The sequence below is a fragment of the Pantherophis guttatus genome, chromosome 9, assembly GCF_059756535.1.
Source record: "Pantherophis guttatus breed Tessera chromosome 9, ASM5975653v1, whole genome shotgun sequence".
Classification (NCBI taxonomy): domain Eukaryota; kingdom Metazoa; phylum Chordata; class Lepidosauria; order Squamata; family Colubridae; genus Pantherophis; species Pantherophis guttatus.
This window is the reverse complement of record NC_142071.1, coordinates 10,813,677-10,832,686: the sequence shown is the minus strand read 5'-3', so window position 1 is coordinate 10,832,686 and position 19,010 is coordinate 10,813,677. Positions and strand designations below refer to the sequence as shown.

At 36.6% G+C, this 19,010-nt stretch overlaps 1 long non-coding RNA gene across 1 annotated transcript; it reads left to right on the top strand.

Annotated features, from left to right (window-relative positions):
• Positions 1 to 18,432: 18,432 nt before the first annotated feature.
• On the top strand, positions 18,433 to 18,719 carry LOC148112468 (uncharacterized). The gene is made up of 2 exons (XR_015729316.1): positions 18,433 to 18,525; positions 18,644 to 18,719. It is a non-coding gene; the product is annotated as an uncharacterized LOC148112468 (long non-coding RNA).
• Positions 18,720 to 19,010: the final 291 nt, after the last annotated feature.

Genomic DNA, 19,010 nt, shown 5'->3' with positions numbered 1-19,010 from the left:
ACATGGCTCAGGGCCAGGCTATCTTCGAGACCACCTTCTACCACATAGCTCCCAGTGACCGGTAAGATCCCACAGAGTCGGTCTCCTCTGGGTCCTGTCAGCTAAACAATGTCAGCTGGCGGGTCCGCGGGGGAGGGCCTTCTCTGTGGCTGCCCCAGCTCTCTGGAACCAATTACCTCCTGAGGTCTGGACCGCCCCCACCCTATTGGCCTTCCGCAAAGCGGTGAAGACCTGGCTCTTCCGGCAGGCCTGGGGCCGTTGGTCTCATTATAATGATCTTGCGAGACCCGGCCATGAATTGGAGTGCATGTGTTTTAATGTTTTTAAAATTTTTAATGTTTTAATGTTTTTCTTTTTAACATTTTTTATGGGATTGTTCGCATTGTTTTATTCTTTGTTGTAAGCCACCCAGAGTCACTTGGGAGTTGGGCGGCATAGAAATGCGACAAAATAAATAAAATAAAATGGTTAATTGTTCTCATTGTCCAAAATTTCTTCTTAGTTCTAGGTTGGATCTCTCTCTAATTATCTTCCAACTGTTACTTCTTGTCCTGCCCTGGAGTGCTTTGGAGAATAAGTCAACCCCCTCTTCTTGGGGACAGTCTCCCAAATATTGGAAGGCTGCTATCATGTCAAAGACTACTCCTTCTCTTTGTTGGACTACATATACTTAGTTACTGAACTGTTCATTATATGCTTTGGCTCCCAAATCCCTCATCTTCTTTGTTACTCTTTGTAGAGGCAAGATATTTGTTAGACATTCTGGTGACATTGGCCAGTTGTCCCTTCTTAGCCATGCCTGCCATTCAGAGTGGATAAGCTAACAAAGAAGTCGTCAGCAAGGAAAATTATACTGCTATATCCAAGATTTTTCACATGTTCTCCCATTAACGCAAACTCAACTGTTTGTTGATTTCTTTGGGGTTGACTAAACTTGCAGTTCGGGGAAACAACTGAATGTTTTCTTGGAGAGCTTAGCCATTCTAGCTGGAAGGATTCAAATGGGAGCAATCAAGCTCCCATTACTAATAAGCTCAGTATCCTGAAGAAGTTTGGCTTGTCAGCAGGAGAGCTATCCCAATACAATTCTGTTTATTTGTACAAGTTCTAAACTCTGCTCTAAACTCTGCCTAAATGGAATCATTCTGTTTTTCTGGATTCAATATATGTACTGTCCTCCTAACTGTGCTTCCTCTTTGTGGCTTAATTGATGATAATCTAGCATTGACTAGTTAAGTAGAACTGCCCAAAAGGCAAATGCTGTTTTGAGATATATTATCACAATATTAGAGTTGGAAGGGATTTTGGAGGTCTTCTAGTCCAACATCCTGCTCAATGGTTATCCAACATCTTCTTAAAACCTTCCAGCATTGGAGCACCCACATGTTCTGGAGGCAAGTCATTCCACTGAATTATTCTCTTGTCAGGAAATTTCTCCTTATTTCTAGGTTGGTTCTCTCCTTGATTAGTTTCCTTGCATTGCTTCTTGTCTTGCCTTCATGTGCTTTGGAAAATAAATTAACCCCCTCTTCTTTGTGGTAGCCCCTCAGAAACAAACAAAAAATATCTTGTTTTGCTTTTCAACAAAACGAAACAAAACAAAAAGAGCCTTGGTAGTACAGTGGTCTAAGGCACCCTCTTATTAAGCTGGTTATTAAGACCAGCTGCCTGCAATTACTGCAGGGTTCGAATCTCGCCAAGGCTCAAGGTTGACTCAGCCTTCCATCCTTTCTAAGGTAGGTAAATTGAGGACCCAGTTTGTAGGGGAAATAAGCTGACTTTGTATAAATATACAAAAGGATGAAGGCTATTGCTGAGCACATTGTAAGCTGCCCTGAGTCTCCGGAGAAGGGCGGCATATAAATCAAATTTAAAAAAAAAACAAAAAACAAGACTGGACAATCTACAGCCTACTATGCTATGTGAATCCAGCCAGTAGGTTAATGTTGGGGAAAGAAATAACACATTTTGCCCCAGTTTAGTCATTTCTTTTTACCATGAAATACTGACTCTTAGATATTGGAACACTGTTATCATATCACGCCTAGTCCTTCTTTTCATTAAACTAGACATACTCAGTTTTTGCAACTGTTCTTCATGTGTTTTAGCCTCCAGTCCCTAAGAATCTTCTCTGCACTCTTTCTAGAGTCTCAACAACTTATAGAGCAGGGCAACTTTGGAATTTAATTACTTTACTCTGTCTTGTTCAGATACCACTTGGAATAGGATGGTGTAAAAAAAAAGTAATTAAATGGTATCAACCCAGCCTACTCAGTTTGGCAGAAAGGGCAAGCTGTGTACCCCATTGGTCAATGAGTTATGGCTGGAGGGTTCTAGAAAGAGAGGGTCTGGCGTAGCTCCTGCACTATGGAATATCTGCCCCCATCCTTTTGGCTTTCCAAAGGGCCAGTGGTGGGTTTCAAATTTTTTTACTACCGGTTCTGTGAGTGTGGCTTTGTGGGCGTGGCATGGCTTAGTGGGCGTGGCAGGGGAAGGATACTGTAAAATCTCCATTCCATCCCCAATCCAGGGGCAGGTTACTGCAAAATCCCCATTTCCTCCTGATCAGCTGGGATTTGGGAGGCAGAGAATAGATGGGGGTAGGGCCAGTCAGAATTTTTACTACCGGTTCTCCAAACTACTCAAAATTTCCGCTACCGGTTCTCCAGAACTGGTAAGAACCTGCTGAAACCCACCTCTGAAAAGGGCATTGAGCCTAGCTTCACCTGTTGGACTAGATTATTGATGGGGGTATTCAATATTGGAAGTGATTAGTGGATTAACTGAAAAGATACTACTGATTTTGCCTTTTTGTTTCTTGTCTTTGTATTTAATGTTTTTAATATCCGTTATATTTATGATTTTAACTGTAAACTGTACAGTCATTTTTCAGCATGAGATGAATGGCTAAATGAATGAATGAATGAATGAATGAATGAATGAATGACTAAATAACTAACTAAATAAATAAATAAATAAATAAATAAATAAATAAATAAATAAATAAATAAATAAATAAATAAATAAATAATTTCCTGCTGGTAAGATCTGTCAACTAATTGGAATGGGTTGCCTCATGAAGAATCATATTCCCTTTCACTGGAGATTTCCAAACATGCTGAATAGTCATCTGTCTGAAATGCTTTAGCAAATCCTGCATTGAATAAGGGGTTAAACCAGATGTAGGAATGAGACTTACTATTGAGATACATTCACACATGCAAAGGACCCACATGAAAGGAGCATGCATCTCTCATGAGATCTACCATTTCATTTTGCCTGAAAGTTATTTACAAAATGTTGGTCAGGTTTTAATTTGAAGTTTCAATTTAAAAAAATGAAAGTTTATAATTGCTTGTAATCCTGTTATGTTGAAAAAAAAAAAGGGAGGGGACATACCAAATATTTTAGATATATTTTTCAGCATTCAACCAGGATGGACATTTTATGTTTAATGTTAATGTTACTTATATATTTGTCATTTGTTATTTTTTGTACACATGTTCTGTTTGTAGTCCATGTTTGTTTTTTTCCTCTTCTTTCTTTTTCTCCATTTTGATTTTTAACTTTGGAGATAAATAAAAAAAAAAGTTAAAAAATGCAAAAACCACAAATGGCAGACACAGAAACCCTGGATGCCCTGTGAGAAGACTGTTGTGGTTATTCCTTTGGGACGCATACTTTTTTACTATATCTCTCAGAGTTTGCCTTTTGTTTCATGTTCTAGCCAATGCTACTCGTTTTTCTGAGAAGCCTAATTTACAGTATTTAAACCATTTTTAGAATATTTACAGATATCACATTGCTTGCTCCTTAATGAGCTGATTTTTTGAGGGGAGATATGCTTTTCTATCTCCCCCCAGTTCTTGCTGATTCCTTCCTTATGATCTCCTTTTGATTCCATAGCTGTCAGAACCTGGCACCTGAACTTGTTCCATCTATCTATAACTATATCTGCATGATATATATATCTTGTTCAGTTAACCACATCCAAGAGCTACCATTAACACAGCATGTTATAAAAGCAGACACTGCCAGGAAAAATTCATTAAGTAGGTCAAGCTGTGCATAAACTAATAATAGCTTACCTCTAAGGTAACTCGCTGAGTGATGCAAGGTAATTATACCTTCTCTGTTGCCTAATTTTAATTGCACAGCTTTCCATTATTTTGTCAGGGTTAGCCAGAGTGAGGTAAAGGAATCTTTCCAAACTTATTTCATTTCCAAGTTTCAAGGAAAGACATGATAGATGGGTACAGAAGGAAGGCAAGTTGCTCCGAGTTTCTTTTCAAATATCCTGCTGAATAAAAGCTGTAAGTTCTTCAGAAAAAAACAACAACTGGATGTTAATCAAATGTAATTGGTCAAACATCCTGATTACCGTCCTATCATTACAAGGGCATCAGGACATGTTTGTTTCCCCCATCCTTATTATTGCATGGAAAAGGACTGGATTCATTGTAGTCAACCAAAGCACAATTTGGTTCACTAGAGATGGCATAAGATCAATAGGAATAATTGTCCATATACAGAAGGAGCCAAAGATATGAACAGTTCCCTTCTTCATAGAGAAAGAACCCTGACTTTATACTTTGCTCCCTTATAGGCAAGACAAGAAACAATGGATGGAAACTAAACAAGGAGAGAAGCAACCTAGAACTAAGGAGAAATTTCCTAACAGTGAGAACAATTAACCAGTGGAATGGCTGGCCTTCAGAAGTTGTGGATGCTCCAACAATGGAGGCTTTTAAGATGAGACTACACAGTCACTTGTCTGAAATGGTATAGGGTCTCCTGTTTGAGCAGGGGGTTGGATTGGAAGACCTCCCTTTCAACTCTATTATTCTGTGTTAAGTACTTTGCATATGCATCTATTCATTTATTTACTGCTAGAATTTAGATTGCCTTAATCCTAGACTCCAGGCAGATAGGGAATAGGAATGACCCACAAACTACACATAGTTCTTCAGAGAGTTTCTTATGACTTTTTTTTTCCATTTTTCTTCTTTGTCATTATTAATCTTTTGCTGTCACTATTAATCTTAAGCAAGACAAAAATTTCTGCAAGGACCAGTGACTTTAGAATCCACTAAAGTGCAAAGGCCAGAATATTTCATACTCTGGCTTCTTCTCTCAGAGAAATATGGCTGCTGAGTTTACAAGTCTAGTGGGTGTCAGAAAATGGTTGTGGCAGCCATCACTGAAGTTGCAGCATAGCAAAAGCAATGAGACAATTGGAAAGTCACATGGGGAAATGGTTGTTTTTCAGTTGTATTATGTCAAACTCATGGCCCGCAGGCCAGATGCGTCACGTGCTGGCCATGCCCACCCCCGGTTTAGCGAAGGGGGAAAAAGTCCCGACATGTCACGTGACAATGATGTGATGATGTGAGTTTGACACCCCTGTATTATAATCCTACAGATGGGGTGTGGGAAAAGTATCCATCTCATCCCTTTTGACAATGCAAGATTATTGAAAGACGATATACTAGCTTAATAAAAAGAAGGACTAGGGGTGACATGATAATGTTCCAGTATCTAAGGGGTGCCACAAAGAAGTGAGGGTTAACTTATTCTCCAAAGTACCTGAAGGTACGACAAGAAGCAATAGATGGAAACTAATCAAAGAAGAAAAGCAACCTAGAACTAAGGAGAAATTTCCTGACAGTTATAACAATTATTCAGTGAAATGACTTGCCTGCAGAAGCTGTGGATGCTCCAACACTGGAGGTTTTAAGAAGAGTTTGGGCAATCATTTGTCTGAAATGGTGTAGGGTTTCCTGCTTGAGCAGGGGATGGATTAGAGTTTTTCCAAGGTCCCTTCCAACTCTGTTATTCTGTTATATGCATCAATATACAAATATGTATATGCTTATACATATGAATCTTCATAGTTCTAGTCTTTTGCTGGAAGGAAGTGTCTAGGCAGAGAACAGATTTATTCTCCTGGGGTCCATAAATATAGAGATCTTGGCATGAAGATCCATGGCCATAGCTGCCAATTTTCCCTTTAGTCGTTGATCCTGGTTGTTTGGACCATTTTCTTTATTTTTTTTGAATCTGAAGAGTTGGCTGTAGATCAAAAAGCTTTAATCTTTGGTGATGTGACAACATACAATCAATTTTTTAAAGTATCGATTTGGATTTTTTTTTTCATTTGTTTTGTTAATGGACGATAGCTTTAGAAGTGCAGTAAAGCTAGCAATGAAATGAAAACAGAGAGACAAAGATACCTAGAATGTTTTGTGATTCAGTAGTTCTTCTTCATCCTAATGTTTTCCCACAGGGGCAGGGTCCACCTTTTGGATCAAATAGTTATTGCAGAAATAAATACAATTCTTATAAGGGGGCACAGAAAAGAGAACAATGATTCAATGTTGTACTTGTACCAAAGAAACTTGTGTCTGCCTAATTACTATTTTCAGAGACAACTTTTCTCCTTTTCCTTCTGTTTTAAGATTGAAATCACTATATGTTTTATTCTTGCTTATGTCTCTTTCTCATTTCTTAGATAAATTGATAATTAGTGGGCTATATGATTGAACAAGAGAGTCATTAAGACAGTTCTTCTTAATAAAGAATTTCTCTCTTTATGTTTTAAAATTGGCTAGCAGAAACCATAGAATATTTTTAATGTGATATGTGAATTTCAATGAAAAAACAGTAGTTAACAGAAAGAATAAGAAGTGGGAAGTGCTTGAAAGTGAAGAAGCTTTAAGTACACCTCTGGAAGAATTGATATACTGCTTCTTCAGGAATGCTTTAGATTTGTTAGTTAGATAGATTGGTTCTAATGTGTACCTGGCAGTTAAAATATTTATCCAGGGGCAATTTCACTATCTTGAATTTTCCCTAAATATTCGTAATAGGGGTCGGTTGATGTGAGTAATCTCAACACTGGGGGTAAAAAAACTTATGGCATGCAATGTGAAAATGTGTGTGTTTGGAAGGACATGGTTTATTGAACATTTGTCTCTAACCAGCATCAGAAATACACCTTCAACAGAAATTAATCCAGCAAAAGTATGTAAAAGATTTCAAAATCCAACCTCCAAATATTTGATTTTGATTTCCATTTTGCAGTTGGAATAATCTATTCTGAAGCTGGATCACTTCCAGTAAGGTTGGAGCATTTTGAATGACTAATACCAACAAAACCTTTGAAGTCTATTGTTCTCTGTGGAGGTGAAGAATTTCTGGGCTCATTAGAATATGGTTGCAACTTCTGTTTATGGTCATTTTTTCAGATTGCTGTTTTGCTGTACACCACAAATATATCACTTTTATCTTTAAAGTTTGGAAATTATACACACCTAACCCATCATCATCATCATCATCATCATCATCATCATCATCATCATCATCATCATCATCATTATTATTATTATTATTATTATTATTATTATTATTATTATTATTATTATTAATTATTATTATTATTATTATTTATTATTATTATTATTATTATTATTATTATTATTATTATTATTATTATTATTATTATTATTATTATTTAGAACTGAACTTTGTTCTAAGGCTACTCCCTTCCTTCAATGGCTTAATAGTTAGTTTGTAATGATTGTGGATATTTCTAGTTTCTGCAGCGTTGAGTTTTCGTGCATTCTACTTACTAAAAAAAAAAGGAAAGGGGAGAACAAACCCCACATCAGAATATGTCCTGAGAATATATATTTTCAAAAAAGCACAAAGAAAGCAATCTGTAAATTTTCAAATTATTCCTCGATACTTGGGAAGAAGGCTAAAAGAGGTGGTGGTGTTGCTAATGGAAAATCATTTGCCCTACTGTCTGTTTTCCTTACAGAAATATTCCCTTTGTTTATGTTCAGGAAATGTTATGTAGCAGAAGGGGTGAATTTCAGTAAAATGAGGTTGAAAATTGACCAAAATCTTTGACCAATTTTTTTAAATTGTTGAATTATTTGGCTCAAGTTTATTGCACAGCAGACATTTCATCTATTTGATGCTGTAGAAGCTTTGATAGCTTTGTTTTTTATATTCAGGTCTAAGAATATGTAAAGGTACACTCCTATGTCATGATTCCCCTCCTACCACGTATAAATTCTATCCAATACTATTTATTCATTTATAACTGTGCATTTGACATTCAAGGCTTCTTGATAAAATTCCATGAACTTGCCGGACATCTTTTCAGAAAGCACCTACACACCTTTTCATATAATGATTAATAAAAACTCACAATTATAGAAATCAGCCACTGGCATATCATATCCACAAAACAGACCTGCCAAGTAGATGGAGTAAAAATAAAGAACAGACTTTAAAATTAAATTACTGAATGACACAGAATTAAAATAATTAATCTTGCAGTCCTTCAAATATGGTTAAGTAGATCAGCTGCTTTGTTTTGAAGAGATCTATCAGTCTAAAAGAAATCAACCCTGGCTGTTCTTGGGAAGGATGGATACTGACCTGAAATTCAAATACTTTGGCCATCAAAGGAGAAAAGAGAACTCATTGGAAAAGACCCTGATGTTGGGAAAGGCTGAAAGCAAAAGGAGAATGGATGGCAGAGTATGAGTTGGTTGATGTAATGAACATGAATTTGGGAGATAATGGAGGATAGAGAAGCCTGGCATGCTATGGTCCATGGGGTCATGAAGAGTCAGACACAACTTAGTGACTGAACACTAATGATGATGATGATGATGTAGTACTTCTGTGTCAAAGAGGGACGTGGTGGCTCAGTGGCTAAGACGCTGAGCTTATCGATCGAAAGGTCAGCAGTTCAGCGGTCTAAATCCCTAGTGCTACATAACAGGGTGAGCTCACGTTACTTGTCCCAGCTTCTGCCAATCTAGCAGTTCGAAAGCACGTAAATAATGCAAGTAGAAAAATAGGAACCACCTCTGGTGGGAAGGTAACAGCGTTCATTGCGCCTTTGGCGTTTAGTCATGCCGGCCACATGACCACGGAGACATCTTCGAACAGCGCTGGCTCTTCGGCTTTGAAATGGAGATGAGCACTGCCCCCTAGAGTCAGGAATGACTAGCACATATGTGCTAGGGGAACCTTTACTTTTGAATCAAACTGAAACAATTTTTGCATGGCTTTAAAACAATAACAGAAAGTATCAAATGTTCAAAATATCTAATGTGAGTGATTGTGTTTTTCACCATCCTAAGCCAAAACATTATTTGTGTAATTTTGACTTATTATACTCAGTGAGCACTATCACCATGGTTCATAAGCCATGATTAAAGATCCAGCATTTTGTATGAACCATCATCAAATGATGGTTAAGCAAATCAGTTAGCTTTTTTAACCTGTGGACTGTATGTTTTTGCTTTTGAATATTATACACATAAGGTTTTATGGCTGGTAGAAGGCATTTTTTTAACATGATTTCAGTTAGGGTGAAGTAAACTATTCCTACATATATATGGGTTGTCTTGCAGCCATTTTCAGTGATGAAAAATGGATCCTTGTAGGCATTTCATCTGAAGGTCTTTAACACTAAAGAAGTTATTTGTCTTAATATTTCAGTTTCCAGCACACATAATTTCAGCATCCTTCATCAGTTACCTAGCCGTGTTCACATGTTTCAGAGTGTCTTCTGTCTCGCCTAAAGCTTTTCAAATGCTGCCAGAAAAGACAAAGTCCATCATGCCGGTGTTTGAAAAATGAAAGCGACAAATTCACAAGAAAAATAAAATCCCAGATTTGTTAAGAACCCAAATGCTGTGTCAGCCACTTAGCCCTTGAACTCTCTGTCATGTTGCTCCTTAGTTAACATGATGGATCAGTTTACAAACTTCTGATTTCTAACCCATTCTTAAACTGGAACTATTTAGCTGTTGGTGATATATATATATATGTATATATATATATATGTATATATATATATATATATATATATATATATATATATATATATGTATGTATGTATGTATGTATATATATATTCTTTTAAAAATACCAACAATGCAATTTTCTGCTTTCTGTTGACAGAAGAGATAGAGTTATTTCCCCACTGAAGCGATTTTGTTGACAGGATGGATTTAGGCTGTTGACAGAATACATTCTGTCAGCATGGCAGCCCTGAGCGGTGATGAAACACGTCTTATTGGCAGGATGAATTGAAATTGTGGGGGACAAAATGCAAACAGTCTAATCCATTCTGCTGATAAAACACATTCATCAACTTGATCCATTCGCTTGACAAAACTTTTTTGTTGTTATTGTTTAAAAGTGAGAAATTGAGAATCATTTTTTTTTTTACAAAAAGTATTGAATCGTATTGAGTTGATTTGAAATTTCTGCATGGAAATGCCTTATGGGATTCTCTAGTGAAAATGGCTGTACAACTCAGCAACTAATTTTTAGGCCACAGAAAAGCATTTGTCCTCATTAATGTGATATGCTGTTTCTAGGGAATTGGTTTAGCATTGGTAACCACAAAGTTCATCAATTTAACATTAAATTCTGGGCACACAATTAAGTAATAGAGTTATACAACCAGACTGCTAGTAAACAATTAGGCTGTTGATCAATTGACTAGAATATGTAACAGTTGGTTCCTATATTGAATTCAAATTTGGGAAATGATACAAATAATATTATGCAACAAGATGATTGATAGAAATAAATAACATGGGTGAAACTAAAATGAAATACTGTAAATACAAAAGGTAGAATGCTAAAAAGTTAAATACATAAAATTAATTCACTAAATTATAAAACTACTTTGTGAATCAAATACCAAAATACCAAACTTCTAAAAGAATATGTATGTGTGCAGATGTATACAGAAGATGTGTGAATGGTGATCAGTGACCAATAACAGTTAACAGAGAACATAAAATGGCATAAATTAGTAAAAAAAAATACTATCATTAAAATAAGGTATCCTGTATAAAGCAATGGTAGTTGAAACAAATTTTGCAATATGAAGTAAGATGAAGACTCTAGTTTGACACTAAAGCAGAATGCAATAATTCCTAGAACAGCTGAAACTTCTTTGAGGAAGCACATCAAGGAAAATAGGGCACAAATTGTTACTGAATGTACAAAGAGGGGAACATCTGGGTTAAAATGTGAGGTTACCCCATGTCAAAAGTTCAAGTCTGTTTTGCAAATGGGATAGCAAGTGAGGGAAGTGTTATGCCTTCTCTTCAATATTGTGGAGGGCAAAACATTGAAGCAGGCCCAAGAAAGAGCTTTATACTGTGTTGGGCAGGTAATATGGAATAGCTAATTAACAGATGTGAAAGGTTTCCTGCTTATATTCTATCAGTATTGGTTACCTAGATCATCTTGATCAACTCAGAGAGCTACTTCTGGTTTGCATCTCTAGTGTTTGATAGTCCCCTTTAAATAAATATTTGAGTTGTGCAATATTTTAAGCTTTGTGTCAGATCCCTAAAAGTGATACTGCCATTCAATTGGGAGAAGGGGGAGACTTGGATTCGATTTACTAGCATTGCCTGTGTCAACAGATATTTTACAACCTATATCCTGGTGCCAAAGAGCCCTGAGATCCTCTTAACGTAGAGGAATGTTTATGATAGCCATGTGGGTTGTTTCACTTTAAAGGATAACGCTGTGAATGCATGGTTGCTCGGGTTCTCAGGGAAACTAGTAAAGAAAACATCTTCACATTTGTGTATTGGCTAAAATTTGAATTCTGACTTAAAGGCAATGCTTTAATCCTACTTGTCTTGCCTAAGGGTATTCAGATCTTGCTTTAAACTGGGTTGCTATCACTTCTGCTTAATAAAAGGATCCTTTTGAACTATCACGTTTCAAGAGTTTTGCAGGAAACTACAGACCAATCAGCCTAACATCAATACCTGGGAAGATACTGGAAAAGATAATAAAAAAACAGATCTGCCAACACCTAGAAATGAGTAAAGTAATAACTAGCAGTCAGCACAGGTTTGTTAAAAACAGATCATGCCAAACCAGGGGTAAAATGCTCCCGTTTGGACTGGATTGCCCGATCCGGTAGCGATGGTGGCGGGTGGTTCGGAGAACCGGTAGCAAAAATCCCTACACTCCCCACCCCAATGCCCAGCTGAGCTGTACGATCATCAGAGGCTGTTTTTTTACATTTAAAAGCATTTTTTCTACAACCTCTTCGGCTGAAAAAATGCTTTTAAAAGTAAAAAAAAAGCCTCTGATGATTGCGCGGCTCAGCTGGGGTCGTCAGAGCCTTTTAAAAGCATTTTTTTCCGCAACCTCTTTGGCCGAGGAGGTTGTAGAAAAAAAAATGCTTTTAAAAGCGTCTGATGATCCCAGCTGAGTTGTCTGATCATCAGAGGCTTTTAAACACATTTTTTTTTCTACAACCTCCTCGGTCAAAGAGGTTGCAGAAAAAAATGCTTTTAAAAATAATAATAATAATAAAAAAGTTGGCCATGCCCACCCAGTCACATTAACCCCCCCACACACACACACACCAAGCCATGCCCACAGAACCGGTAGTAACAAATTTTACATTTCACCACTGTGCCAAACCAATCTTATTTCATTCTTCAACATAGTGACTAAATTAGTAGACCAGCGAAATACTGTGGACATAATATACTTAGACTTCAGCAAGACATTCGACTACTTCTTTGTAAGCTAGAAAAAAGTGTGATAGATAATTTCACCACCAGATGGATTCGCAATTGGCTGACAAACCGTACTCAATGAGTAGTCCTTAATGGGTCTAAGTCTACATAGAGAGAAGTAAGTAGTGGAGTGCCACAAGGTTCTGTCTTAGGCCCAGTACTGTTCAATGTCTTCATAAATGATTTAGATGAGGAAATAAAAGAACTCACCAGATGATACTAAGCTAGATGACCTATAAAGTCCCTTCCAACTCTGTTAATCTGTTACTCTGTTAATCTGTTAATCCTGTGTGAATTGTCAAAATCACTGTCTACTACCAAAGAATTTGTTTCATTTCAAAGCTCTCACATGATGAGATTTTTACTTGTAGAATGTCCAGCAACTTGGAAAAATTCTGTCCAATTTACTGAGTTAGTACATGTGTTCATTGATCCATCTATCAATCCATTGATCCATCGAGCCATCCACTATTCCATTCAAGATGTAACAGCATTTGTTTTCTATCTGTACTGAAAATAATATATTGTTCCATTATTGTCCCATTCTGTTACACAAAGAATCTGTGGACTGGTTTCAACCCAACATGTGTTGAAGTATTACTCTCTCTATTTAGCTGATGTAACAGTAGAATAGCTTTAATTTCCTACCACTGTGAACTCTCAAAGAGCTTATTTATTCTTCACTCTCTTTAGCTTTGAAATATAGAAAAGGAAAGCTCAGGTCATACAATTTTTCCTCTCAAACTGCTGATGTAGGTAATATTTTGATGATATTGTCATTTAAAATAATAGGATATGAAATCCCCATCCACTTGGTCAACTGAATCAGGTGCCAAGGAACATAAAGAAATCAATATATGAGTATTATAAGGCAAAACTATAATGCTGCTTCATTGTGGGGGATTTTCAAGCAACTTGGGACTCACCTTGAGAGATTAAACTCATAGAGGGAGGAGGGGAAGAAAGCAAACCAGTCTTCACCAAGATTCTTTTTCTTAAATGAATATCTTAAAAAATAACTTTACAATGTTGTGTTTTAAAATATAGTTGATTTCCCCTTCCAAAATTATTCCCACTTCAAAGAAATGCTCCTGATGTTTCAAAAGAGCTGTTTCTAATGAACAAAACACAAGCCTTTTAAATCAATATAGAAAACCCACAACCTTTCTTTTGAACAGAACAAGGATATAAATCTTAAATATATACAATCACATCAGAATTACATTGATGTTTTTCCACTTTCATTTATCTCTCCTGTGCTTTCTCTATGGAGATAACCATCTGAGATAGCCTTCAAACTGTAAAATTACTGTGAATAGTCCTTCAAATCTTCGGTAGACTCATTTAGAAGAACTCACCTGATTACAGAGATTTAGGAGTTTATTCGCATGTCTTGTTTTTTGCAGCATGAAGATGTCCCTGTAACAAATTCTTGAGAATATGGTTTTATAATATAATTTTCATTTTATTGCCAGATTATGCTGAGGGATATTGAAACTAGGCTAAGGTCATCCAGCATGGAAAGTAATGTTTTCCATCTTATGCTGTGAAAGGCATCCCATTTGTATATTCTAGAGCACATTAAAACCTTTAGAAATCAGCAATCTTCTGATCCAATTGGCCTGCCCATGACAGCTCCCTCCTGTCAGTGGGGTCTTCACCTCAATGGCCATTTTCTCTCCAGCTATCAGATGGAACAGATATCCGAAATTAAAATTCTATCTATTGGAACACTGAGACCTTACTATTTGTATGGTTAGAACATCCAAAGTTCATTGCATGATTTTTGGTACTTCCGATTCAGGATTTAAAACTGCAGTTAGGGATCCTGAGTGTCTAAAACTATGTGACACTTGAGACACTAAATGGCTCATCCAGCAAAGCACCAAAGCTGGAGAAGTCCAGTATTAGAGTGAAACTCCAGCTGCAGGTAGCATAGGGATTGGGTACTACTGTAGCTGGATAGTGTGAGAAAGCCATTGAACTTTGAGTCATAGATGGAACTCCAGTAGTATAGTGGAATGTAATATGGATTCCCAGGAGGGAAGGAATGTATTCCAGAGAAGCAAGAGAGTAAAGTTTATATACTTTGTGGGGAGGAAGGGAGTTAAGATGCTCCTCCCTAGCAATTCTGAGTATAAGTTTAATGGTGTGAGTAGTCTGTCTTAGTTTGACAAGATTTCTGTCTGTAGATGAGAACAATAAAGGAAACTTTATGGGTCTCTAACCTTGGCAACTTTAAGACTTGTGGACTTCAACTCCCAGAGTTCCTCAGCCAGCTTTGCCTAAAATGGGTTTTATTATCTCCAGGCTATGCCTGAATAAGTCACCCTAAACTTCTTGACTGAAGAATAGTACACAAATGCAACAGCATCATTTAAACTAATAAATTATTTTCTTTTTAATTTATCCCAGTTTTTAAATACATCTGAATTCAGTTTATTATATATTGTTTGACAATGTTCAGATTATATGTTTGATCTACTTTTTTAAAAAAATCTCTTGTCTCCTGAGACCACATGACACCCACAAGCACATATTTTTAACAGGGTTGTCTATTTGAAGAATTCACTGAGTTGAAAAGTACCTTAATTTGGTAAAAGTCATGACTCCTAGAGTGTGATCATTCTTGCTTGTCATCTGGAGATGTTTTTCCCCCTATAACAGTCAACGCAAGACCTGTGCCAAAGAATCCCTCTGAGCTGATGTTGTGATCATAGGTTTTGATGATCTGTTTGTCACCATTTGTGGTGACAAGAGAAGAAAGAGCAAAAGTAAAATACTTCCAAGGATTGGAGGAGAGGAAGCATAATTTCTTTGTGGTTTGGGGGTGCTGAAGGCTTCTTGTTTCCAAACAAGGTTTTTTTTAAAGGAGCCACTGCACATTTTTAAGGTGTTATTAGGATCTTCTCTTTGTTTCTTGCCTGTTGTACAGAATTAGGAGTCTATCTATTCAAGGTTGTTCTGAAAAAGGTTGTTCTAACTATTAATCCCAAAGGTGATTTTTTTTTTTTTTTGCCAAAGGCAACTGGACTTTGTTTTTCCTTGAAGTCATTTCGCTTCTCATCTGAGAACTGAACTGAACTGAAGAAGCTTCTTGAATGAGAAGTGAAATGTCTTCAAGGAAAAACAAAATCCAGTTGCCTTTTGGAAAAAACCAAACAAACACCCTTGGGACAACCATGACCTGTATGACTGAGAATAAACACCATAGACATATAATTATTAATCTTTAATTTTCTGCTGCATGGTCAATTTCCAGTGAACCACTGCAATTTCTACCATTTTCATTCTCTCTCTCTCTCTCTCTCTCTCTCTCCCTCCCTCCCTCCCTCCCTCCCTCTCTGTCTCCCTCCCTCTGTCTCCCTCCCTCTGTCTCCCTCTCTCTCTCTCTCATAATTTTTTTATTTTATTCACAAGGTTAAAATACAAACTAAAAAAAAGTGAGAAAAAGAACACAAAATAAAACTAAACAAAATTAAAAAATGAGCATAGAAAAAAACACATACACATAAATTGTACTATTCAATTTATATGCCGCCCTGAGTCTTTGGAGAGGGGCGGCATATAAATTGAATTAATTAAATTAAATTAAATTAAATTAAATTAAATTATTCTTGACATATATTTATTAATATTCAACTAAGGAAGGACATTCTATGGGTATTTGTTGTTGCTTTTTCTTTTTTTCAATGCCATGTGGCTTCTTTTGAATCGTAATCTAAGCTGCCATATTCCAGTTTTTAAACTTTTTTAAAATAAGCACATCCTGTGAATCTCTCTAGATAACTTTGTTACATGCTTTGCCAAATAAACTCCCCCCCACTCTTTACAATAATATTTAGAAGGTCCTGGCACAACTCTGCATTGAATTTTATTTGTTTTGTCTTCTCAGGGACTTGCCTGTTATGGCTCATTATTCTTTGTTCCTGAGATAGCAATGGTCATATTTTACTGAAGTTTATTCCCCTAGGTAGAGCTAGTTGCTGACCTCTCAATTTTATGCTCCTTTTGTCTGCATTCATATGCTTTAAAATAAAGCAAGTTCTTCACTTAGCTCCAACTGAGGGAAACGGAAGTCCTGTTTTACAATGCCTATTCTTCTAAGCATTTTTTCCCTCACTTTTGTTATCACCGGAAAAAAAACTAATATTGTGTCTTTTGCATACGCTGCACTACACAGGAATGGAAAAAGTAAAGTGGATAATGGAATATTCAGTCTCTATAACTGTTTTATTCCCCATCACTTTTATCTGACTAATAATAATATGAGAGAGGTCTGTTATTATGTATCAGCAGAAATGAAAGAATATGTTCCCACAGAGCTCCATTTAAGATTTTCTTTTGGTTACGCTATGACTCCAAACTTTTTGACCTATTTTCAGTTTCAGTTATTGGCATAAACTTCTTCACTATAATCTGAAGATAATTGATCATAATGGAATTAAAACTTGGCAATATCCTCCATCATCATCCCAACACACTTTCCTCAGTGCCTGGCCATTCTTTAGATCTTGAGTGATTGATGTGCTTTAGCAGACTTGGAAGTATTTCTCTTTTCAACATTTGGAGGAACATGTTTCTCCATTTTTACTGACCAAATCCTTGATAGTTAGTTAGATTCTATAATTAAACTGCTGGTAAAAGCTGGCAGAATATAACCCCGAGAAAGCCATCTCAAAGGTGCTTCTTCAAAAGGCAACTGGACTTTGTTTTTCCTTGAAGACATTTTGCTTCTCATCCAAAAAACTTCTTCAGAACTGAAGAAGCTTCTTGGATGAGAAGCAAAATGTCTTTGGGAAAAAACAAAGTCTAGATGCCTTTTGAAAAAGCACCTTTGGGACAACCATGACTGAGAATCTCCATAGATACCCTGAGAAAGCATGTTCAGCTTAGACATAGTTGGATTTTGGCCTTTCTGGGAAAACCAGACAAGACTCATGACCAAATGAGTGAATTCTACTTTATTGTAAAGTTACATTGACAGAATCCTTTAGGTAAAATCCCCCCACATTTCTTTTACAGTCTGAGAACCTCAGTAGAGTCTCTTCTGAGCATCTTGCCCTGCTCACTATCAATCTGTAGGCTATGTTGTCTATTATCTGACAGTTCCCTTGGCAGCCTGTCTATACCCGTTCTTGCAAGGTTTTTCCCACCTCCCATCACATTGGAGTAGCATGTAGAAAACCTGAAGAGTTCTAATTTTATTAGAGCAAGGTGAACTTACATACCCCAACTTACATACCCACAGAAAGCCTATTAGCTTCATATTTCTTTATGATTTTTCTGGAAGCAACTAGTCTCAGAAACTAGATACTGGACCAAGATTATTTGCTGCCTAGTTAATTCACTAAACTTCTGATTTTTAGGGCACTAAAAGTTCAGGAGCTAGTGATGAAAATGCAGACAAATATAATTTAGAAAGTAATATCTGCAAAGTGCATACTTTAAATGATTTTTATATAACTTTTATATAGCAAAAACTGTTGGTCCACAAATTTTAATCTAACTTTATCCATATTAGTGCATTGACTAGACCTTTTCCCCCTCTGTTTCTCTGCCTTTCATAACTCATCAATTTTAACAACTAGAAATGCCATTAATCATGAGAAAGGGGAGCCGAAGAGAAAATGTTAACCTGTCCATCAATATGTAGAACTGTCAATCAAAGAGGAAAGACTTTTTTTTGTCAAAACTCAATTCCACTAACATGCAAATTACCTACAACAAGCTGAGTTTTCTTACTGCCCTTATTAATTACAGTGGTGGACTGGTCTAGACTCTGCTAACTCTAGGGTCATTTGTATTCCACAGCGTGTGTCTCAGGATGAAACAGAGCAAAGCAGAAACAAGAGAAGGGAAGGAGATAATGAGCAACCCAGCAGCCTTTCAAAGACCTCACTCCCATGGGCTCCTGCATCTTTTCTCAGTAACTATGCAATTAACTCATGTCATTGCTGTACATGTGAGCTATCCTTTACCCCTGTAAAAGCTGAGAAAGAAAGGGGGAAAAAAACGTGACATCATTGTTTTTCTTTTTCTTTCAGGTGCTGTTGATAAAGGCTGGTTTAGCGTAGATGGTTCATTCAACGTGTGTAGGATTATAAGAACAAGTATAATGTATTTGATTGATTTTTTTTTTGCTTTTAATTTATACATTTTAACCTTTTAAAAATAATCTTATAATCAATAGAGCTAAGGCAAACCTCTTCTCAGTTACTTTCTAATGCTTTCTTCCTGTCTTGGATTTAAATCATGTCAAGTCCTTGGTGCTCTCCGAGCTTGGTTGTTTGCTTGCAGACATTTCATTACCCAAGTAGGTAACATCATCAGTGCCAAAGAAGAGAATAGAAACATTCTCTTCTATTAAATCAGGTTTTTCTAACTGCCATCACATAGCTTCTCTGAGGCCAT